General features: G+C 42.8%; 1 protein-coding gene across 2 annotated transcripts in view; it reads right to left on the bottom strand.

Moving 5' to 3' along the window:
• Positions 1-22706, bottom strand: part of HECW2 (HECT, C2 and WW domain containing E3 ubiquitin protein ligase 2) — a 240733-nt gene extending 218027 nt beyond the window's left edge. For both annotated transcript variants that reach the window (XM_024195306.2, XM_024195310.2), the window contains exon 1: positions 22516-22706. The gene's annotated coding sequence lies outside the window, so the exon portion shown is untranslated. The remainder of the gene's footprint in view (positions 1-22515) is intronic.
• Positions 22707-25457: the final 2751 nt, after the last annotated feature.

Genomic DNA, 25457 nt, shown 5'->3' on the forward strand with positions numbered 1-25457 from the left:
GGCTTCCCGCCGCCCTCATTGGCCATGGACGGCGAACCGCAGCCAGTGGGGGCCGCGATCGGCCGAACCTGCCGCGTCAGCAGGTAAATAAACTGGCCCGGCCCGCCAGAGTGTTTACCCTGGTGAGCCGCGTGCCGAACGTTGCCGACCCCTGCCATAGTACCTCATAGACTCATACACTTTAAGGTCAGAAGGCACCATTCTGATCATCTAGTGTCTGACCTCCTGCACATTGCAGGCCATAGAACCTCACCCTCCCACTCCTGTAATCAGGGTTTAAATTTAGCCAGAGCTGTCTGGAGCAGAGCTCTGGTAAATATTTTTCAAACCTGGACTCCAGCCTGATGCTACTGAATGATGTAAACCAGCGGTTCTCAACCAGGTGTCCGTGGCCCTCTGGGGAGCCATGAGCCAGTTCTGGGGGATCCACAGGGCCTAGGGTGACCAGATGTCCCGATTTTATAGGGACAGTCTTGATATTTGGGGCTTTTTTTTGTATGGGCTTCTATTACCCCCACCCCACCCCACCCCGTCCCAATTTTTCACACTTGCTATCTGGTCACCTTAACAGGGCCCCATGGTTGAAGTCTGGACACCCAAGCCTCCCGCAGGGCAGAAGCCCCAAGCCCTGGTGCCCCATAGCTGAAACCAGGAGCCCTGCTGCCCTGCAGGGCAGAAGCCCCTAGTCTAGTTCACCCCACTCCCCAGCCCAGTGCCCAGAGCCCCAAGCCAGTCACCAGAGGGCAATGCCAGCTCTTGTAAAATCTCTTGTAAAGTGCATCAGTATCATACCGATAACATCAAGTGAATGTGAACGGGGTTTCTCACACATGAACATAATCATGATACCTTTGCAATCATCTATGAAAGTGCAGACCATATCAACACTATTTTTCTTTAACTTGGTAGAACTGCCTCTCATGATGTTCAATGCTGAGCCATTTGTGAGATCCTGGATCGGGAAAGGCAGACACGCTGCAACGGATCTCAGGGAAGAAAAAAGTATTAGAACAACATGATACAACTGTGGAGCCTCCTTGAGTAGTTTTTGTTTGTCTGATAGGCGGAGAATTGGGGGGCGGGAGGGGGAAAAAGGTGAGAGGGGGGTTCTGGGAAATACTCTGTGAGAAGAGTCCTGTGCATATGAGAAGAGAGATTCCTAACCACTGGTTTAAAGACTTCAGGTTAAATCATGGTTTAAAGACTTCAGGTTTCAGAGAATCCACCATTTACACTAGTTTAAACTGCAAGTGACCTATGCTGCAGAGGAAAACTCCCAACTCTGTCTTAAGATGCACAATTAATTCCATGGAAGCCATGTATGTGAATCAGAGAGCAGAATTTGGTTCACTGTGTTAGCAAATGCTTTCTCTCAGAGCTAGTTCAAAGCACTACCAATATGTCACAGGCTGACTCAAGCCATCCCTGTCCAATCTATTAATCTTCCCTCTGGCCTGAGACACAAGATAGTCAAAACTGATCATGACTGATTCTGTTCAGCTAACAAATGGGTGGAAGTCCTACATTTTCTCTTACCACTCTATGGAAACTGAAAGGACCAACACTACTGACACTTTCTTAATCCTCAATGGCCAAGCAACTCTCTGGTGCTCAGTAACCTTACAGAAGGTCATGAGCATCTTGTAAAACTGGACGACAAAAGCACATGTGGCTATTTGTAAAAAAGCTTTAGTTTCTCAGCTTCTAGAAAATATGTATATTCTATTTTTTTAGATGATCAAAAGGGTATGTGTAACAGAATTCAGATTAATTATAGCCCTCTAAATTCAGCATAAACCACTCTATTTTCTGACATGCACTGCCTCCAAGAAAATATTACACCTGAAGTTCTGCACTAGATCCTCACTAGATGCACTGGTTATACAAAGATAAATAATAGTTTCACATCCTATTTACATGAGGAAGGGTTTGCATGTGAAGATTACAGGGCAGGCCAGCCTGGAGATAAAGCACTTTGGGCTAGTCATACATATTGTATAAGATTATACAGATGAATTTAATTAGTTAATCAGAGCTCTTCCTTTTCTAAGCTTTACTTGTGAAAGGTTTGTTTTGTGTTTTGGTCTTTTACCCAAATATCAAGCATCTGCTAAACTAATGCTAGCACTAGGTAATTAGGTTTTAATCTTGTCCATTCATTTAGGGAGGAATTCACTCCTATGCAGTGCTTTAACTGGACTACTCTTTCTCCTGCTGTCTCTTCCTCTCACTCTGAAAAACCCACTTTCAACCAGGATGGCTGGAAAAGAACTAGCCTATCAATGAATGCTGGACACTCAGTTCCACTGATAAATGCTCATCATCACTATTAGAACCATTCAGCCAACACAACAAAATATAAGTATTTCGCCCTAGGAAACAGTGAAATTGGGAGGTTCTGGGCTACTGTGAGTTTCCCACAGTTCTCAGTGGTCAGAGATGTGCTACAGAAGGGTTTATGCAGCTGGTGGGCGGCTGGGGTCAGGATTTACAGGGGAAAGAATTTGATGGGGCACAGGATTTTGACAAGGAAAGATCCAGAGAAGCTTCCACAACTAGTAAAGGACAAATTGGTCGCCAGGAATGTGAGAGGTCTTGGCAGCTGGTACCACAAAATTGGAAGAGGGTACAATTTGTATTAGACACGAGTATAAGATATACAATTTGGGAGGTGGGTGGGGAAGCTTGGGGGCAGCCATGACATTGACTCAAAATACTTGTATTCTGAGATCCCAAAACCAATATTCAGGGGGCCCTGATCAAGGAGAGGAAGCTGGTTTCTGCCAAACTCTCACCAGAATGTGTTTTCCCGTATGCTCTGGGTCTGCAAGACTGCAGCGTATCCCTCAGAGACAACAAAATCTGAAATAGATGGTTGGGAGGTACCACAGAATGGAAGCCAGACCTACATCATCCAAAGGGCTTGCGCTATTTAAATCCCTGTCAAAAACACCAAATGAACATTTATATCACACACTGTAAAGGCTTACGCATATTTTCATGCAAGGAAAGAAGTTGGGAGGCGGGGATGGAGAAAGATGCCAGAAGCATTTATCTGGTATCTTGGCCACAGGAGAGCAAGCAGAATATGTCCTACTTGTAAAGGAAAAAGCCAAATAACTGACAGCAGCAAAAAGCATATCCAGTGCAAGAAAGCCTTTGATGAATTTACTACAGCCAGGCTTCACTATTCATGAATGCTTATGAATTCACAATGGACTGCAATCAAGAGCACGTGGTTAAACCTGACTCCCCAGTAGAAAACAGAGGTCCTCTCTTTGCAGCTTTTAGGTCCTTCCCAGGAGAACCCCAAGACACCAGTGCTAAGAAAGCCAAATCAATGATTATGGAGATCTTTAATGCTTTTTTCTCAGCAGGACCAGCTGTGGAGCAAGCCTAGTTTTACTGGGAGCACTAAAACAGAAGAATAATCGCCTTTTCTTCCTTTATGCAGGCTAGTTACACTACATCCCTGGGCAAAAAACACAAGACTGATTGCAGTTTTAGTGTCTATTTACCCCAATATTGAATATACTCATTGATATTTTCCAACAGTGTAATTTCAAGAAAATCCAAACAAAGCTGCTGAGTGAAAACATATGCACTCACTGAGGTTCCTAAAACATTCCCTTTTTATCAGAATAAAGGATTAACCAAAGCTTTCGTTAATCCTTAGTCACCGGTTCTGAATCCCGTCAATTAACCAGAAAAAAAACAAAACAAAACCTGACATCCCATAGGAAAGATGTGGAGAGAGGAGAAAGGAAAAGAGCCTCCAATATATTTACATTTTAAATCTCACTGATCTAAAGCTGTAAGAATTTTATTGAAATTTTAAGCTCAAAAGAGGTTTGTAAGCTTGTTTAAAAAAAGGATGCATCTCCAAAAAGTAATCCCAGATTATACCTCATACTCAACTATCCTGCATTGTAGTGCACTTCTCCAAATTTTTATTCAAATTTCCTCCTGTTCCAAAGTTTTGTTGGGGGGGGGGGGGTTAAATAGCTTTATGTATCCCTATTTTTATTCACCATTTGTAATTTGCCTTTATAAACCATTCAATACTGACACTGAAAAATAATTTGTCTTTGCATTGAAACAAAGAAATAACGCATACAAAGATGATGCTCTGGACTGAACAGGTATGGTACTAACAAGGGGCCTCATTCTACTCAACGATGTTCATTTGATTGATAGCAAATAAAAATGTCACAAACTTAAAAGTCACAGTTCATACTGATTTCTCAAACCAAGACATCCAGGTATAAATCCCAGAAGAGAATTGTAGGGTGTAGCCCTGAGATATAATCTCTAGCACCCAATGGTCCGAGATGACCCGCAACCAGGCTGAACGGTAGAGATGAAGATGGTTGAGGAAAGAATGAAGTGGATCCGGGGAGTTGACTGGGGCATCGCTCTCGAGTGCACCCTCAAAATAAGTGATTCTGGCCCCCGTGATGCTTTGCCAGGCTGGGTTGCACAGGTGAGCGGAAGGAAGAAGGGCGGCGATGACTAAAACTCGTGCCTCTAGCCCTTCCCCTTACAGGCCCTTGTCGAGGCTGCCAAGGCCTTGGTGGCAGGAGCAGCCGGAACTGCTTCCTTGCCAACTGTGGTGTATGCAGACCTAGCGAACGAAGGGTGGCCCAACTGTCCTTCAGACCATGTAGCCTTCCATCGGTCTGCTCGCCAAAGAGACGGTTCCCATCAAAGGGAAGATCTTCGATCGAGGCCTGCTGACACGACTGCCCGAGCTGCCGAATCGGTAGCGTCCCACGCCATTTGGAGGGAGCACCTAGCTGCTGGGCCGAGTCCTGTGGCAGGGACTCCTTGAACTTACAGAGGGAGCCCCATAAGTTAAAGTTGTACCTCCCCAAGAGAGCCTGGTGGTTAGCCACCCAGAACTGAAGGCTGGTCATTGAATAAATCTTCCTTCCAAAAAGGTCAAGCCTCTTGGCCTCCTTATTTTTGGGGTCAAATTGCTTTGCCCGTCTGTCCTTCTCGTTGGCCACAGAGATGACCGGCGAGCCTGGAGGCGGGTGGGTATACAAATATTTAAAGCCCTTGGCTGGGACGAAATACTTTTTCCAGGCCTTCTTGGAGGTGGGAGGGATGGAAGATCTTTTGCTATTTTTAGGACCCCATTGTGTACTGGTAGCATGACACAGGTGGGGGTAGATGCAGCCCAAGTTCGTAGCCACTCTATGAAGCAGGGCCTGGTATTCTTTAAAATCGTCTGGCGGGCTGGCACAAGAGGGATGATGACAACGCTGGGTCACCGGGAGAGGCCTTGGGGCATCATCCACTGTGCGGGAAGAGGGTTTCAGGGTGGGCGCTCGCTCCTCTACCTGGCCTCCGAGTGCACCTCATGCATCAAGCCTGGTGCCGCTGGTGCCATTGGTTGCTCCTTCGAGGCGGTGGCCGAGGAATGGATGGAAGGAGGCATCAGTATCACAGGCATGCCCCATGTGCTACAGTAGGGCCATTGCGCTGGCCACTGGCCTTGCTGCCATGATGGCATAGTGGAGGTCAACACAGCCTCAGGCACCCAATCGCACCAGTGCTGTCATGGAGAAGGGATGAATTCCCTTTCCGTACAGGAGGAATCACCTTCTGGTTACCACGGAGGGACCGTCAAAGCTTGTGTCTGACAGCTAACTGTTGCCACCGGTACCTTGAGTAGGTGGATCAGTGCCAGAGGCTGGGGGATCAGTACCATGAGGGAGACTACTCCCACGCTCTAGGAGATGGGGATTTGCATCAAGGAGACAGCCAGCAGGAGGAGGATCGGTGCCAGTGAGATGGTGACGGTTGCATCCCTTTAGGCGATACGCATCGAGAGGGAAGAGACCTGGGACGTGGAGACGGAAAACATGGTCTCTTCTCCAGAGACCAGTGTCATTTGCCCTCCCTCTGGGAGGGTCTTTACGGCTGGCTTGCCCTTGCAGGGAGGGAACCTTAGGGCTGGTGGCGCAGGTAGAGGCCTCTGCTATCTGGGCGCCGGGAAAGCCTGGGAATGCGTCAGCCCTGCCACAAGTCTGGGTCCCCTACTGCTCCCAGGAGAGGGTGGAAGATCCCTCAGGGAGCTAAGGGGCCCCATGGGTGGGGGGGGGGCACGTCCCCATGTGGCTCTGGTGTGGGCTGGCAGCCTGAACTGGGTCCTTTGCCTGAAGTCCCTTGGCCCTTCTTGCTTGGTGCTGGGGAGTCGTGCTTCTACGACTGCTTCTTAGGCACTGGCGACAGAGCCAGTGCTGGGGGTGAGCTGCGCACCGAGGCCGAAGTGCTAGGGGCAGAGTCCAGCCAGGAAGGCTTGGACGCCGGGTGGAGAGCAGCCTCCATAAGGACGGCCCTCAAACGAATGTCTCCCTCTTTCTGAGTTCTGGGACAAAAGTTCTTACTAATGCGATACTTGTCTTTCACATGTGATTCCCCCAAGCACTTGAGGCAGCTGCTATGGGGGTCACTAACAGGCATAGGCCTGTTTAAGCCCTGCTCGGACTGTAACCCCGGAGACCGGGACATGAGCCGCCTTGGGCAAAGTCCCCCCTGGGACTGTATTTCTAGTTACACTACTTACTAACTAACTACTGTAAACAGACTATTTACAAGGCCCTAAGGCTCAAAGACTGAAGTAGAAGAACCGCTAACCCTTCCTAGGCAAGGGAAAGGTGCTGCGACTAATCACCATGGGTAGTAAGAAGGAACTGAAGGCATGGCTACACTTGCAGATGTAGAGCGCTGTGAGTTAAATCAGCCCTCGGAGAGCGCAGTAGGGAAAAGCGCTGCAGTGAGTTCACACTGTAAGATTCAAGCGCACTGGCATGGCCACATTAGCAGCTCTTGCAACGGCACAGAGAGCAGTGCATTGTGGTAGCTATCCCAGCATGCAAGTGACTGCAATGTGCTTTTCAAATGGGTGGGGTGGAGTGTGACAGGGAGTGTGTTGTGTGTATGTGGGGGGAAAGAGAGTGGGTGTTTGGGGGGCTGAGCGCGTGTCAGTATGCTGTCGTGTAAGTTCAGACAGCAGCAGACCCCTTCCCCCTCCCCCCCCTCACAACAAGCAGCATTCCACACTAATGGTTGCTTTGTCCCGGAGCAGATAAGCATGCCGGTTGTCAGAAACGGAACTTTGAAAGGGCATATCGGCATGCCGGCAGTGATTCCAAAACAATGACAAGAGTGGCCACTTGACTTAAGGGGATTATAGGACATTTCCAGAGGCTGATCATAGCGCAGTAATGCAACACCTCATTCACACTGATGCTGGGGCATTTCAGCCGAGGCGCAGCAAGCATTATGCTTCTCATGGAGGTGGATTACCAGGAGTGCTCCAGCTGCAGAGTCCAGGCACTCTAAGTGCCTTGCCAGTGTGGACAGGTCATGAGTTAGGGCGCCTGGAACTGCTTTAATGAGCTCTAACTTGCAAGTGTAGCCAAGCCCTGAGAGGGCGTAAGGCCGGCAGCACCTAATATACCGACACATGAGCGCGGCACTTAAGAGGGCACCACGGCCGACCCTACGGATACTGCTAAGGTAAAAATCTCCAAAGGCCGCACACGTGGACACGCGCACACTTAGAACGGAATCAACATGAGCAAGCACTTGAAGAACTGTTCTTTTTCTTCACTTTTGTTTTTCTGAAAACAAAAAAAGTTCGCAATTTTTGATGGAGACAATTTGCAACAAAATTCCCACCCACCCATTATTTTGTGGAACAATGAGTACTTTCATGTCAGAATTCAGCCCATTATCTCTGGCGTCTTCCTGAAGTACTAGTACTTCAGGTGAACAAGCAATCATGATAAAAACAAGTGCAAAACGGTTCAAATTATCCATGCCTGAGTTTTCTACCAAGTACATTTGCCATTCGTTACTTTTTAGTGATCATTGCTCAGCCGGATTTAAAAAAAAAAAAAAATCACAAAATGGTTGTTCTCACTAGAGTTCTATCCTCACCCCACAGTACAAATCCGAAAATAATTCAACATACTGTAATCAGTTATCCTTTCTAGTCTTTTCCAAGCTTGTCTATAATGTATCTAGAAGCAATTCAAAACAAACCATTTCTTCCACAAAAAAGCATATAGGCATGTACTATATCATAAAGCTGACTGAATTGCAAGAGAATGTACTTCAGTTGAATGATACACATTTTAAAATAAGGTTAGTTTATGAGACCAGAACTAAAACGCCTAATAAATATTCTTAAAATGATCACATTTATCTTCTTCTGGAACTGAAACAAAATTCTCTGTACTGTTTTTTTCCCCATTAGATAGCCATGAAGGGTAACAAGGACCTTTGCACCTTTGACCTTGCTCTCGTTTCGCTCAGGGTGCACACACGCACACACACCATTACTTGACAGGCCCTGTATCACAGTGGAATCTCAATGCTGTGATTCTCCGATTCTCAGACTGGGTCTAGGTTACTACACCCTGTGTGCCAGCGGCCGAACGGGTTTGAGCCCTGCAACTCTTCCCTTTGGCAGCAGTGAGCAGTGTGTGAATAGGCTGACATCAAACAGTCTTTCCAAAACAAAGGATTGTTTAATCCCAACAGTAGGGACAAAGCATAACAAGAGCAAAGGGTTATTAACAAAACAGTCTACACATACATGTACGTTACCTAACTGGATTTACCCCAGTCTAACTCTATTAATTGCATTGGAGTTTCTCCTGTCATTTACACCAGTATAAATAAGGAGTATCAGGCCAAAAGAGTGGATGAAAGATTTTTCTTTCCCCTCACAAAATTAGAGAGGTACGCAGTAGAGGTGTGCCAAATATTTGGAAGAAGATGTAGAGTTACTTAGAACTCTGGAATCAGCAAAAACCAAGGCCTGACTTTATCTGCCTCTTCAGAGTCACTAACAACAATACCTTCACTCTGAAGGCTATAACAACATGTTCTTATAAAACAGTAAAAAGCAGAAAGCAATTAGCCAAAAAAAGAGGGGGAGGGAGGAGGGCTGCACACAAAGTAGACAGGCAAGTATTTTTTTCCCCAAGGCGAGCAAAGCAAAATATGGTTATCCTTACAGATCTAGTCTTCTTCTGAATCTTCTTTAGATACCAGGACCACAGAATTTCTAAGAAGGATAATGTGAAAATGTCAGATTACCTCATCAACATGATGGAGAGAGAAGTGAAATGCAGGAATGCAAGCTATATGAAAAACAAGTTATAATTTATTTTATGTTATGTATCATTAAATGGCTATTTCCACATTCAAAGTATGGCTTTTCACATTTCACTCAAAAATGTTCATAATTTATCAAAAATGTCTAAAAAAACCCAAGCCTATTTTCACCTCACAACTATTAAACATCTTTGTTGTTATATGTAAATGTTCCTCAATCTACTACAATCATCATCATAATCCACTTCTATCAAAGAATGCATTTTAAATTACCAAATTTAGATAAACATGGATCTTGCGTTCTCATTGTGTGGACTACACAGCCAACAATTATTTCAACAAGTGCTCCTGAATTCCTATTGATTTAGATGACAAATGATTTAATAAATACCAATGTAATATTTTAAGCCTGTCATTTAACGTGCAGAATCTACTGATGGCAGCATAGAAGGAGCCAGTTATTTGACTCACTAGATTTTTATGATAGTGTCCCTCCAATGCTATAGAAAGAACAAGAAACAGTACCCCCAGGTGTATTGTGGCTGCCAGAGGCACAAGGTTAGATATTGTGATTCACAGCAGTACTGCTGCTAGAAGTTACAAGATTACAACTCATCAGAGGTATTAACTGAAGCTATAATTTTTATTATTTGGCACATGCAATCCGGTCAATCCAAGCCACAGCATTCTTAGAAGCTATAATGAAACCAGACAAGCTATCCATCCATTTATCAAAATATAGGCAGCTCCCCAATAAAGTGAAGGGAAGGAAGGCAGAGGAAGAAATAGCAACTGTGACTAGATCAGGAAACAGCAGACAGAAGGGTCATTTATGAACAAGTTTAACACAACTCTTAATTTGGTATTTGACCAATGTGAAGGTAGTGCAGTGGAAATACCAAATAGATGAGACAAATGGAGACATTATAAAGGCAATGGGGAGTCTGCCTCATATCACTGCTTTGGTAGTTTTTTTTCTTTTTATGGAATCTCCCTTTCTGTACACTTTTGTGTTGCGTGGTGAAGATGTCTGTATTTATAATGATTGATTAATTTGACACCAAATGTTGTGGTCTCAGGCTATATTGTGATTATGTTGTATAGTATTTGTTTATTCAACTAATGATGGACATACATCCCACATATAGAGGACATAAACTGTTGGATTCTTTTCCAGACAAATGAATTTAGCCAACTTCACAATTATGATTAAATGCTTAATTGAGTTATTTTTGTCATACACAGGATACATTGCTCTCTGGATTCCTTTCTACAGAATATATTTAACTTTCATCTGAAGAGAAGGCTTCTGAAATTCAGTTAATAACTCTTGATTGGCCATTAGGTGCAACTAAGAGCAAACAGTGGCTGGTACGTCAGAGCTGCATCAAATATTTACAATGAAACAGATTCTCACATTTCATTTTTCATCCTCCATGACATTGCTTGCTGGCCTCCAGTTTTCTGAAATAGAGAGCATTTCAGTTCTACTAACTGCTCTTCTTTATGAACTAGACACCTAATGTGTTGTTTTACGAGTATAAAAAAAAAGGCACAATTCTGCAGACCTTACCAATGCAAGACTCCCATTAAGTTTAATGGGAATTTTGCAGGAGCATGACCTGATGATCTGGGCCTCAAATGAGACAGACAGCACTGGAGTGTTATATCAGAATTCAAACAGAATGAAAGAAGTACAAAGTTCACTGCTACAAGCTACAATCTGTAAATCCTCATGAGTATTACAGGCTGTTTTTAAAATTATTTTCCACTAGTTATGCATCCTAACCAGAACCCAGGATCTGAACAAACCCAAAGACTGGGGATCAAAACTTGGAAGCTCAGGCCCATCTCTACATTTCATTAGACTCGGGCTAGGTCTACACTACAGGGGGGTGTCAATTTAAGATACGCAAATTCAGCTACACGAATAGCGTAGCTGAATTCGACGTATCCTATTCGACTTACCCCGCTGTGAGGACGGCGGCAAATCGACCGCCGCAGCTCCCCCGTCGACGGCGCTTACTCCTCCTGACGAGGTGGGAGTACGCGCGTCGATGCGGGGATCGATTTATCCGTCTAGATGAGACGTGATAAATCGATCCCCGAGAGATCGATTTCTACCCGCCGATCCGGGCGGGTAGTGTAGACTAGCCCTTAGTTACTGAAAGCTGGGTCTCTAGGAGTACAGTCCATACTCACACACAGTGATGATATTCATAGTACTCAGAACCAACAAAACAAAATCAGAATACAGTAGATCCTCGGAGTTACGAACACCAGAGTTATGAACTGACTAGTCAACCACACCCCTCATCTGGAACCAGAAGTACACAATCAGGCAACAGCAGAGACCAAAAAGAGAAAAAGAAAAACAGGAAGGCAAATACAGTACTGTGTTAAATGTAAACTACTAAAATATAAAGGGAAAGAAGCATTTTTTCTGCATAGTAAAGTTTCAAAGCTGTATTTAGTCAATGTTCAGTTGCAAACTTTTGAAAGAATAATCATAACATTTTGTTCAGAGTTACCAACAACCTCCATTCCAGAGGTGTTCGTAACTCTGAGGTTCTACTGTAAGAGATTCTTGCAAGTAACGGAATAAGTGCCAGAGGGACGCTTTTCTCAATAGCCAGAACAAGTACAGTAGAACCCCGAGTTACAAACTGACCAGTCAAACACACTCCTCGTTTGGAACGGGAAGTACACAATTAGGCAGCAGCAGAGAAAAAACACACAAATACAGTACAGTACTATGTTAAATGTAAATGTAAACTACTAAAAAAAAATAAAGGGAAAGTTTATAAAAGATTTGACATGGTAAGGAAACTGTTTCTGTATTTGCTTCATCTATATTAAGATGGTTAAAAGCAGCATTTTTCTTCATAGTAAAATTTCAAAGCTGTATTTAATCAATGTTCAGTTGCAAACTTTTGAAAGAATAACCATAACATTTTGTTCAGAGTTACTAATAACCTCCATTCCCGAGGTGCTAATAGCTCTAAGTTTCTACAGTATAAGGAGTTCTGAGAGAGTTTATAAATCAGGGTCCTAACAAAAAAAGGCAGTCACTACTGAAGAGCCTTTGTAGGCACTACCTGTGAGAAAATCTATATGCTAAGAATATGTTGCTTGAATCTACTTATTACTCAGAGCACTAGTTTAAAATAAAATTCTCTTTCAAAGTTAACAAAACATTATTGACCAGTTACCTGAAAAATGTTATTCTGGAATTACAGGTGCACAAAAAAAGTCCTAAAAATAGCTTTAAGGGTTTGTTTCTTTTAAACTCAGTAATGGCTTCGATGCTTTCCAGTTTTTTATAAAACTAAAATTCACTTTCAGGTGACACTCTGTGTGTGCCTACGCACTTTTAGCTTTTTTCTGAATCCGTAAGAGATTTTAAAAGTGCTGTGAAACAAGTTGTGGTTGCTAAATATTTCTGTGTTTAGTCCTGCTTCCTAGGCTTTATTTCCTGTAACGGAGTTGGAGGAAGACCAATAACAACAATTTCTGTTTGATAAAATACATGCACAGGCAAATCCTTTAAAACACTGTCTAGATATTTTTCATAGAGCCTAAAAGTTCTCTGCTCCCCCTGCCTCACACACATGGTGGATGCATCTTCTCTAAATAGCCAATTTTTCCAATCCATAAAACATGTTCCTGGAGAGGCAGGCTAGGAGGGGGAAGCAAAAGCTAGGAGGCAGCATACCCATTGCAGACATATGGGAGATCAGCAGCAATATTTGGGGAAAGTTAACATTAACTGCCACTCTCTGAGTCAGAACACAAGCAGAGCTTGGCAGGAAAGAGAAGCATAGTTACTCACCCTATCCAGACCCTACTACCATGCCTAGAGTCTACCATAGATGGATCAGTGGGGCCAAGATCCTACATACATATAACATACTACATCCCAGTCACATATATCATTTTCTGGTCCAACCCCCTGGTTAATTTACAGCTTTCCAGCCCCACAGGCTGGAAGGGCAGGGGTTGGGAGGAGATATCTGGAAAAGTAGCAGCAGAAAGATGCTGAGAAAATGCTGGTGGAAAAGGAGGACAACCAGAGATGCAGAAGTGAGGGTGGGAGCAGAGCAGTGATTAATTAAGTGGCAATCTTGACAGAAGTCTCAGAGAGGGATTAAAACTATGGAGGAAGAGCACAGATGACTGAAGACAAAAATCAGAGAGAGAAAGAATTAGTGGAGGAAGGAATTGGAAGAGAACAAGCTCCAGGGATGGCAGGGGAACACTAAAGAAAGTAATCGACAGAATCATTAAAACATGGTAGAGAACCGACATCTTCAGAATATGTTTTTAAAACTCAGTTTCTACATGCTGTATTTAACTACAGAGTACGATTAGGAGGTATATAATGGGGATGTTCAGTTAAGAGATACAAAGTATCAAAATGCAATATTGCATAAAATTGCCTGGACTCTTAAAATGCACACGTTGAGCTTCAAACTACCAGATCTGTGATTTGGAACATCATAACCAAATGGGGAGTCAGTCCCAAGTATTGCTCTTTATGGGATATTCCCATCTTGGGGGACAGAGGGTGTGCTGCAGAAAGATAACATAGTATGGGGGCTTAATCTTCCCACCATGAGTTTCATAAGGACAGCGGGAGGACAATGCATTTATCTATCTATCTGCAGCTTTCATGCTGCCATGCATCACTGTAATATGTGAGTACTTTCCACATAAAATCAAAGCAATACCAAAATCCCTAGTGAACTTCATGGAGTCTCAAGCACTTCTCCCTTTTGGGCATCAAACTCTGCTTAGGGTAGAATGTTTGTTTGTTTGTTTGTTTTTGGAGGAGTTTTTTTTGAGTAGAGAGGGAGCTGGTTGGCAGGAGGCTCGGAGCAGAAGCAGCATTCATACTGTGAGCACCACTTATGGTGGAAAGACTTTGTCAAAGAAGAAGGTTTTACAACATTTCCTAAAGATGGACAGACTCTGGATTCATCTAATCTCCTCCCGAAGATTGTTCCCTAGCCAGATCCCCCTGACTGGGAATGTTTTGTTCCCAGGTCTCACATGCTTTGTGATCTGGTTTGTCCCAGAGGAACACAAATGTCAAGATTGCTCAAAATCCGGTCCTTTCTTCCCCCTGTGGATTTCAGGACAGGGCCTGTTGCATAGTCTGGGGTGAACACTACTGTGCAGAAATCTAACTTCCTCCTCCCTCACCCCATGGGGGGGTCCTCTGTGTACATGGATGTAGGATGAAAAATCTACTCTTTTTCTGTGCAAACACTCCCCGTACAAATTATTTTCATTGTCAGTTGCCATATAAAATACATTTAATATTCTGATCTTCTCAATAAAAAACATCCCAGGCATATTATAAACTGTAGATACACTATCAACAACTACCTGTAGATGAAAATGTGGTCACAGAACTAAAATAGCAAGCCACACTGCAGACTATTCATACTCCGTAAGTTACATACCAACTATGGTTAATTCTAGTCAATGGATTGACAAGAAAAATCACAAGCATGCATTGTACTTGTATGGTACAGAGGTTTTTTCAAATAGCTACAGAAATGCAAAATATTATGTATATTTACATTTTAATGAGAGAAAATATTTTAATTCAAGTCCTAATAGACTGTACTGTTTTAAGGTTGTTTTTTAAAGTCCAGAAAAGAGAAGACTAGCTATAACAACAGAAACTCTTCATAGGAAAAAATAAAAAAAGATATAACATACGTATTATAAAACATTTTGGCTGTATTTAACAGTATGAATTCCATGTTTGTTGAATGCAATTTATTTTGATATTTTCTCTGTAGTAAATTCCCAGAGAGACTAACCATATCGCATAGCATTTTTAAAGCAAGTTTGCTATTATGGAAATACATTCTAGTGTCTTCAAAAATCATAGAACAAAATGACAAAGAAAAAGAGAACTGGTACATTACATCAGATCACACTGGGTGATGCTAGTCTGGTTAATAACTGAAACTGGCCTGATCATGAACAGTTGTAAATCGGTATAGCTCCAAAAAGAGCTAGGCCAGTTTACATCAAGTGAAAATCTGGCTTATTTTTTTTTTTCAGCAAATGTTATGTCTAGAAAGGCTTGAATTAAAAAACATGACAATGTGAAACACACACAAACACACACCCTCTTCTTCCAAATCATCTAACTATAGTCTTGAACTGAGACCACTAACTTATTTTTCACAGGCCACAGAACAGCCATTAAATGGTTAAAACTTTTGGTCCCTAGCAACGAGATTCAAATGAGCAACCTAAAAGTGAAGGCTTCATTACCAAAATCCCAGGTCATCCAATTAATTGTTTTTAAATGTATGGTAAATTTAGGGTCATTCAGAAGACTGTAAAGAATAAAAAAAGAATACATGAATTTACCCACATGAGTAAAAGTGAAAGATCAGTCCTGCAACAGCAACATTTCTCTTTTTTCCTTAAGTGGAATTCTTTATTAATAAAGAATCCATTCTGAATAAAGAGCTCAGTTCTGAATGGAACTATTTGCAGGAGAAAGCATTACTCAATTTAAATAAGGGCTGTGGACTTGACTCCAAAATAATTATTTGACAAATAAGACCCATTACAGTTGAACTACAGCCCACATGAGAATGCACTAGGCTGATCTGGCTGAAAGAGAAATGTTTTACTCTTTAGATGTTGCTTTTCATCTTTTGAATATCAAACACATACACAGAGTGTCTGTGAGACAGCTCCAGCCAATTTTTTTTCCCCTTCAGCACTGAAGTTCAAGCTCCAGGCTTTTCTTATTTCTGAGGCATTTGGAATACTGAGCTCTGCAGAATTACCATTTATGAAAGTAAGCAATCTACTCTATTTAGAAAAAAAAGATGAGCCTCGCATATGTTTAACCAATGTATACTTTAATTAACTTTAATACAAGGATATGTGCACCTAACAATGTCTCACTTGCTATTAAAGGGATGCCATCAACTTAAGAATCACATTTGTCAGAAAAACATTTAAATACTATAGTTACTTGTAACGCCTGCAACTACTACAGATGAAAGACTAGAGGGAAAAATAGCTCTCTCTATTTTTTTCCAGTTTAATGCTTTGTGCATTTAACAACACTTTGTGTGTATATGTAGTCAGTTTCTCTGCTTTCTACATGTGTGTGAAACTAAATGATATTTTTAAATGATTAGATTTCAAGTGGATGGTATCACTTAGAGCACCATTGGAAAGATCAATTTATGTGAGTGAAAAAGACTAATATGAGGGGTCCTTCCTTGCCAGAACCAAGAACCTTATAACATACTAATATCAAGAGGATGCACTATTTATTTTAATTAATTTCCTTATATTGATTTTCTTTACACATATAGGTTTATCAACAAATGTGAAAGAAATCAAACTTATCTACAGAAGAAGAAAACAAAGCTTGTTAACTTAGTTTTTATTTACTAATTGTTGCTTACTGATGGATTTAAAGGGATACTAAGATAGTTCATGCCTAAAGTTCAACCTACTATATCTTAACACTGTTTTAATATGGGGAATGCATGAGCAAGTTGTGAAACAGGCAGGATTGTGCCAAGGTAAGACATTGTGGCCCTCACAGGCAAAGGTCTCCAACCTTCAACATTCTCGGTCTCCTTTGTGGAGGGGAAGGCCACAAGTTATGGCTTGATGCTTAAAATCCATCCATCTCTCCGTCCTAATTTTGCCACTGTGTCCAGATCAAATGCACCCTCTTGCCGCAACAGGTTGGGGAATTTGATGTTGCTGGGGCTGTTCCCATTCACCACCAGCTCCAAGGGAGAGAGACACGCAGTGAAGGACACTGGGTAGCTCCTCTCCGTCCTACTCCCCACCTTGTAGTCTCTGGAACCCATTGGAGAGTTGGTGGGTAGGAGTGCTAGTTGGCCCTCACACCCCAGCTCCAGGGATTTAACCAGAGGCCCTGTGGAGCCTCTTTTGGCTCCATTCCAGCAGCCCCACCCTACCCACACTGAACTAGTTAGGGGAAACCAAACTAGCAGATGCTGCAGGTCTAGCTGATCTCCTGTTTGGGATCAGAAAGGAATTTTTTCTCCCACAAGCCAATTCGCAGAGGCCCGAGGAGTTTTTTGCTGTTGTCGCAGCACCTTCAACTCAACTAAGTACCAAAGAACCTACTTAGTACCTAACTGAGGTACTTGGTTGAGTTTTTAACTTGTCACAACTTAAGGCTAATTTCCAGTACAGTTAAAAGGGGAAAAAATAACAGTTGCCAGAGGTAAGAGACCTGGGCTTTTCCTGATGGGCTTTGGGCTGATGGGATAGGGCTACCAGGTCTCACTCTCACAGGCCAAGGTCCCACCCTTCTACACCCTCAGTCCCCATTGCGGGACAGGCAGCAGAGTTGTAGGACTCAGAATGAGCTTAGTCCTGGGACTTAAACTGAGGAGAACCAGACTAGCCTGAGTCATTGGTTATATGGCAGTAGCTCTGTAGCCCAACAACCAATATTTTTTCTGATATTCTATACAAGTGACCAAATTAAAATATTACAGGTACATGACAATGTTATTAGAGGTTGCATGGCTAAAATGCCACGTGTTGAATTGTTTAAAAAAAATGACAAAAATGTGTCCAATATGTTGATTCACAAACAGAACACTACACATGTTTTTTCTCAACTTAGAATGGGCTGCAGTTGGCTCCAAGAGAGACTTAACAGCTCAGCTGATCTCTTTTCATATCACAATTGTTTATTCTTTACTCAGTTCCCAAGGGGTTTCCTCTATTGTGTTCCAATAGCTGTATAAAGGTTGGAGAAACAAGCTATTTATTAGGTTAAGGATCACCAAGGTTACTTCCCCTCCCCCCGGAGAGCAAGCAGCTCAGATTACCCATCACTCAATTATATTTTTCAGGTATTTTACATGGACAAGTGGTGGGGTGTTTCAAATGCCAGTAACTGCCTATCTATACAGCAAGTGTCCATGTTACATAAACCTTCACCACAGCTGCCAACAAAACTGACCATCTCATCAGAAAGCCATTAACTGAACAGGCACAGAATCATAGAATATCAGGGTTGGAAGGGACCTCAGGAGGTCATCTAGTCCAACCCCCTGCTCAAAGCAGGACCAATTCCCAACTAAATCATCCCAGCCAGGGCTTTGTCAAGCCGGGCCTTAAAAACCTCCAAGGAAGGAGACTCCACCACCTCCCTAGGTAACGCATTCCAGTGCTTCACCACCCTCCTAGTGAAATAGTGTTTCCTAATATCCAGAGACTCAACCCAGTCTCTCCACTAGAGGTAGCCCTCCAGATCAAGAATGAGACATATTGAGGTAGCAGCAGAGGAAGCCTGAACTACTTTCTGTGTTATACTTGTTCTGTAGATACACAAGGGACTTCAGTTTCCAGAAAAGTTGATCTGGCATTTTTCTCAGGTACTAAATTCATATATTAAAGTAAATAATAATGATAACAGTTAATCATATACTTCTCAACATTGCAAGGGCACTAATAGGCCTGGACAAAAGCCTCCTGTGTCATTACCTAAAAAGCTTAATGAACTAGCATATGCTGCAAAAATTTGCAATAGCTCTGCCTTCTACAGAAACTCAACATCAGATCTAGCAAATAAACCTGCACATCCTCCCAAATGCCCACAAACCTCACAGTGGACAGCAACCACTTCTTACCAACAGTCCTCTACACGCTCTTTCGTTGAATAAAGGCATATGCATAATGCAGGCAAAATCTCGTTTTCCTGTTAAGTTTGAGGACTCATCCTATGTGCTTTCATAAAGCATTCAGGGCAGTAATGAAGAGCACAATTCACTTCAGGCCCAAGCCTGTTTCAGATCCTCTCTCTAGAGCCTAGTACCATAGAACAGCTCACTGGATTTTATTAAGCTTCTTTACCCGTAGTTCTATATTTTGGGCATTGACGTGAACTTTCATCTTGGCATATGAATAGCTGGAATGCCCTCCAACCCCTTTGCCATAACATTAGAGAGTTTTCACCATCAATAGGGGACATGCAGACAAGAGCTTAGTACACCCCCTTAGTACAGAATAGTCGATTATTTTTTGTCAAGGTCCAAATTTCTTGGTCAAGTTATAGTCAAGGTTCAGACTCCAGAGAAACATTTTCCACATGGCAATAACAATAATGATAATAATAAGTAACTAAAAAGATTTTGTGGTCCAAAAGCGTGTTGGTGGTCCAGATTTTACCCGCAGTCCAGCTGTTGACTACCCCTGCCCTCAATGAGGGCATCAAAATCATCAACACAGCTAGGCTTTGTTGAAGGCGTTTTCTCATCCTATGTTATGAAACCCACCAGTTCCTATGTCTGTGGCCCCAGCTCAGCAAAGCACTTAAACATATACTTAATTTTAAGCACATGTTTAAGTCCCCTTTAAGTCAATTAAATAATACTTTGACAAAAATTAATTAGTAAACATTATTTTCCTTATTTCTGTGCAATTACATTGTAGTTAGTGGAACTGAATGGATATAATGGATCAAACATATTAGTTCTGATAGTCACAGGGTTTTAAAAAAAAAAACAGAAAAATCTGGATTGGATTAAGATAGGAAACATGGAAAATTATTTACTTGAAATTATTTAAAAACCATGATGTGCAGACTCAGTTTCTTCAGTTCAGTACTCAAAAAGCTTCCTATGCCATATATCACACAGCATATCATCCTTTGGCTGCTTCCACATAATGAAAAATGTAATCGTGTATTCCTTAAATTTTTTTAAAACTGCTTTACAACAGCAATCATCTTTTTGTTTTTAATTCAGTATGACTATTTAATCTTGCAAAGCAAAATTTGTTCCATTTCTTCTCAGGAAAGCTGGCAAAACAGCATATTGTTCTGGCAAACAGCCACCATAAACGTCATAGAAGGACTCACTGAGCTTCTTAAAGGGACATGCCATCCTGGATTTAACAGGTTTGAAAATCACTGTAAATGTAAAACAATAAAAAATTAATTTTGAAAACAAGCAACACCATGGTAAAGTATGCCTTTAAAGAAGGCAGGGGATTCCTGCAGTGATATTCCATGGCTCCAAGCCAAAACAAATGCTGTAGTAATGTACCAGCCAGACTGAAAGATATGCCACAAGTTCGCCTTGAAGTTGTGATTAGGCTGTTTAGATTTTTTTTAAAACAAATGAACTGAAGGCCTATAAAGTATAACTATAAAGCATGATTTATTAAGCATAATTAAAAATTAGTTTTTAGTCAACCACAGGAATTGTCATGCATGCCCACTGTCTAGTTTAAGGTGACTTTGTTAAATTCCTGTGCAAGCCAGTAAAGATACATGGATCCTGTTTTGCTAGATTATGTTGTAAATCAACAGTTCACTGAAAGATTAAATATGAAAAGTAGTCTCTGAACTGTGCAGGTCAGTTTTGTCATCTACCTGTCACTCAAAGCCTATGCATCTTTTAGAATTTTCGATCCTACACAACGGTTTAGATTGGAAGGGAGCATTAGATTGTTTCTTTGATATGCTAATAATGATGTATTTTATAGTCATGTACATCAATCATATATAATCACTCATTAAGAGAGACTTTTCCAAAAGGTTATGATAGAGCCTAACAGGAGGGAAAATTTCCATTTGGGTAGTATGCGAAGAAGTGGGTTGTAGCCCACGAAAGCTTATGCTCTAATAAATTTGTTAGTCTCTAAGGTGCCACAAGTACTCCTGTTCTTTTTAGTAAGAACTTCGTTTATCTCATCTACCCATGCCATCAATTTCAGTTTTTCAGTGCTGCAAGGAATTTCTATTTAAATATTTACAAACTAACAAAGATTAAAAGAAATGTATAACTCTTGCAAACAGAAAACAGGAAAAGCATCTAAGAACATACTGGAAGTATCTCTATATAGCTCTAAAGTAAAGTAAGGACCTAATTTTCTATTGCTTAAGCTCATCAACGGGAATTTGGGTGCACAAGGAATTCAGGACTGGGCCTTTTGTGAAGACTTTGTATAGTATAGAGGCTACTTTTACATAGCTTCCTAGCAGAGGAGAAAACAAGGTCTGCCTTTTATTTATGAACAAGCTATACAGGCTCCTGATGACAATCCAACATTAGATGAACAGAGTACTAAATTAAGTAACCAATATTGTCCCCACACAATAGGCTCCTATAGTTTTATTGAGACCATAAAGCTTCTTAGAAAGACAAATGGCTCTTTCCTTTTTGAAAAACCCTCTTGGTTTGTAATGATATCTGTCCAGAAGAGGCTAGAGAAATCAATCATGGCAAGAAAAAATCATCTCCACGCTACATAAGAAAATAACCAGAGTGATAAGAAGACTACAAAATACAAGACTTTGGTTCTTATTCTTTTAGATAATTAAAATATTATTAACATGAAAAATCACTAGTTCCAATACAACATCCCAGAAATTAGAGAAAATCTTGGGAATCACATTAAATAAATATCATACTAAACAGTGAGAAACACTGGAGGAGATAAATGCAATGCACAAAGTGACAGACAAAAGGAATGTTTTCTGAATAGAAAACAGTCGCAGTCATAATTAAACAGACAAAAAGCTTAAGGACCATTTTTTATAGTGGGGATTATGCATCAGTTAGCTGCCTACGTCCTTCATATGAAGTTATCCTGAATTAGTGTTCCAGTGACTGTGAATCTCCAACATTTACATCTCCTACCAATAAACATGTATTTTGCATTTTAAACTTTATGGTTCCAACAACCACTTTCACTAGTTTACTGCAAATTTATATCTTAATTTCTCCCCCAAATCCATGCACAAACAAATCCATGCAGCCTTTCTCCGCACAGGCACACGTGAAACAGACGAGCCTGGAAGAGATAGGGAATGGAGGAACTTGACACATCTGCCATTGCACTTCACACAGGAAATGTATACATCCAAGCCTGCAGTTCCAGGTTACTTCATGCCATAAGAAACAGTTTCATCAACATATTTAAAAAAAACAAAACGAGAAAAGCAATGCAGCTATTTAACCCTCTGCCTACGATGAAGGGCTGACACTTAAAGAATATTCATCAAATAGGCTCATTTAGAGTTTAAAAAAAAAATCTCCAACAGCTTGTGTACCAAAAAAAAAAAAAACCCCAAACCAAAAAACGGAAGCGTATCGTGATAATGAGCAGAACAGCCGCGGAGGCGAACCCAAGCAGCTCATTCTCCATCCACCTTTCTACCTGCTACCCCAGCAGAGACGGTCGCGGGGATGGAAACCCAGCAAATGATCAGCAGCAGCAGCAGCAGCAGGCGACTCCGCCTCCGACAAGCGCAGCGAGCAGGGTGCACACACCCCAATCCCCCTACCTCGCACGCACACACCCTGCAGCCCCCTTTCAACTTACCACCAGCAGCGGCTGCAGACGGGATCCTGGGCGGGGGGCCTGCCAGCCAAACTGCACGTTGAGGACGAATATTCCTGCAGGGCCCCTCCTTGTCCAGGCAGCGGCACCTCCCTCCCCTCCAGCAGCCTCCGGGTCTGGGAAGGGGGCGGACCGCAGCGAGGCGAGGCTGCGGGAGTCATGCAGTCCTTGCAGCAGGCAGCTGCTGCCGCTTAACCTGCCACTTTCCTCTCCCCCACCCGCCGCAGCAGGCTCAATCCCCCCCACCCGCCGCAGCAGGCTCAATCCCCCCCTCCCGCCGCGCTGCGCCCCGGCACCTTGTCTTTCCAACACAACAACCAACAATGGGGATAATGAGCGGTCCTGGGGGCTGGCCCGGCCCCTCCTCTCCCCGCCCCCCACCTCCTCAAAGGGTTGAGTCAGCAGCTGCACGGGGGGGGGACCCGCGGTGCCCTCTGCAGCCCGGGGTGGGGGGGGCAGCGCTGTCTATTGGCGCCGGGGGCAGGGAGCAGGGTCACTGACTCCTGAGCTCTCCCAGCCGCAGCACAGCCCAGGGCTGGGCCGTCCATGGGGGAATGGGGCGGGGGGTGTCACTCCCGCCAGCTGCGCCTTGCCCGCGGGCGGGAAGAACACCACAGCCGCCCAGCCTGCCCTGCCAGCTGCTGCCCGGGCACGGCGGGGCCTCGGGGCCTCTCCGCCCCCCGCCGCATCAGAGCCTGGCAAGGTGCTGGAAGGAACTGTGGGTAGCTCCAGCTGCTTGCTCCCCGCTCTCCCCTGCAGCGGGCTCCGTCGTGGCAGCCTGGCCGTGGGTCCCAGGCACTGGGCGCTCCCCGCTGCAGGACCCGGGGCAGATGTTCACACACACCCCGCAGCATTTGGGTCCCTCGATGCGCCGTGCTGCAGGGGGTCCATCATCAGGACTGTAAGAGCCTTCAGTCCCTTTCTAGCCCCCCTCCTGGGGCGAGGGGGGATTGGTTAGGGGGGTGACTTCAAAAGGACCAGTGGGGAAAACGGCAATCATAACAACTCACCTGCCACTGGTCTTCAAGTTAACCAGTCTCAAAAGCTGACACTTGCCAAGTGATTATACCCCAAATGAGGCTTTTCTCCACCACCACCACCCCCAGGACGTGAACATGATAATAATGAGCCCCAACTATGAAATCACCAATTGCAAATTTAGCAAGCACTTTGGCAACCATTTGGAGCTGGCCCCATCTTTTTTGTTCAGTGTACAGCAGGACTCTGGTCCAGGGCTAGTTCCCCACAGAATTTCAGAAGGCAAGGTAATGCAGGTGCTCCTTTTTTATATTAGCTTAAGAAAAAGCATCTGTTTAAAAAAATCAGGTTTCTGTCTGAAAGGTTTTACCCAGTGTTGTTACTACCAGTAACACCTATCCTTCATATCAATTAAAGAGGATCATCTCTATTTTTCTTCCAATTGGTTACTTTGTGTATTTAACAGCACTGAAGGTATAGCCACTTTCACTGTTTCCTCTTTAGTCATTTTCCCCTGTTCTTTGTAGTGGTCTTTCATACTGCACTACAGGAGAGAAAAATATTTTTAAATAGGAAAATGTGATTGTAAAACCACAAAAATTTCCAAAGTAATACCTACAAATGTTTTAACCTTTCAAAATAATTGATTTTTATATTTCAAATTGAAAGGTATCGCTTTTACTGTTTGTGAAGGGTTGCTGAGGTAGTAAGAATTAGAATGATTGTTTTCTGGATGTGTACCATCCAATGACAGAGTATCAGTGCGGTTACAGGGTGGGAGTTTTGTCTAGTGGATGATGGAATGGGTCTGGGGGTTAGAGCTTCTGTTCTGAGTTCTATTTTCAGCTCAGTGACTGACTCACTTTGTGACCCTGAGCAAGTCATTTAACTTCTCTGTAGCTTAGTTTCCCCATTTATAAAGTGGGTATTATAATAGCTACTTATCTCACAGAAATATTGAGAGGCTTAATATTTGTAAAGCACTTCTAGATCCTCAGGTGAATGGTGTTATAGAAACACTAAATATTATTTTATCATAAAACTACAGCAAGTACATGAAGAATAGTTACCTTTGAAATTAAGTCTTAGTCCTGTCTAACTCACACTCCCTGGTACTTTTCATAAAGGGATTGCCAAAATGTCTCTTTTCCCTGTTGTTGTGTTCCCTACACTATAAAGGTGACTGCACTTCAGTGTCTATAGTATGGTAGTGTGCTTATGTATTAAAGTGAAACATATTACATGTCTTAGATAGACAAAAAGAGCTGCTGACTTCCTCCATTAGAAGTCAGTCCTCTCTTTCTTCTGTTCCTGACTGAGAAATCCTACCTCTTTCTCAACACCTCTTCATCATTTTGATTATCCAATTTAAGCCATCTTCCTCTTCCACCTAGTCTCTCCTGCTTGAATCCTTCCTCTCCTAGCCTGCCCACCCATCTGGGATCTTGTTAACTTCTTTTAAAAGAAAATGGGCAGGAGCTCTCACTCTCCATCTTTCCTCCTGACCTCCTCAGATTTTGTTCTCTGAACCCTGTGTCCTACTCTGAGATCTCCAATCTTCTATCCTCTTCAAACCGTTTGATTGTCAACCTGAACCTATTTCCTTACACCTGCTAATCTCCATTTTTGTCCCCCCCTAATTCATTTCCGGTCTCTTATGAGTCACTCTCTTCTCTTCCCATATATATTCAAACATGCCATTTCTCCTCTCCCAAAGACAGCCAACCTCAACCCCAATTCTTTATCACCCACATCTCCCTCCTTCTCTTGATCTCAAAGCTTCTTGATGGGCCTGCCTGGCCCTAGTGCCTGTGTTATTCTCTCTGTCTAAGCAGAGTATATGGTAATACATGCTTTACATACTAATTGTACAGTCAGGAATTCAGATGCTGTCATTTGGGTGTCCTCTGGTAGGACCACATGCTTACATTCCAAGGCCCTGATCC

This window comes from Terrapene carolina, unplaced genomic scaffold, assembly GCF_002925995.2.
Source record: "Terrapene carolina triunguis isolate 2854851 unplaced genomic scaffold, T_m_triunguis-2.0 Scaffold62, whole genome shotgun sequence".
Lineage (NCBI taxonomy): Eukaryota > Metazoa > Chordata > Testudines > Emydidae > Terrapene > Terrapene triunguis.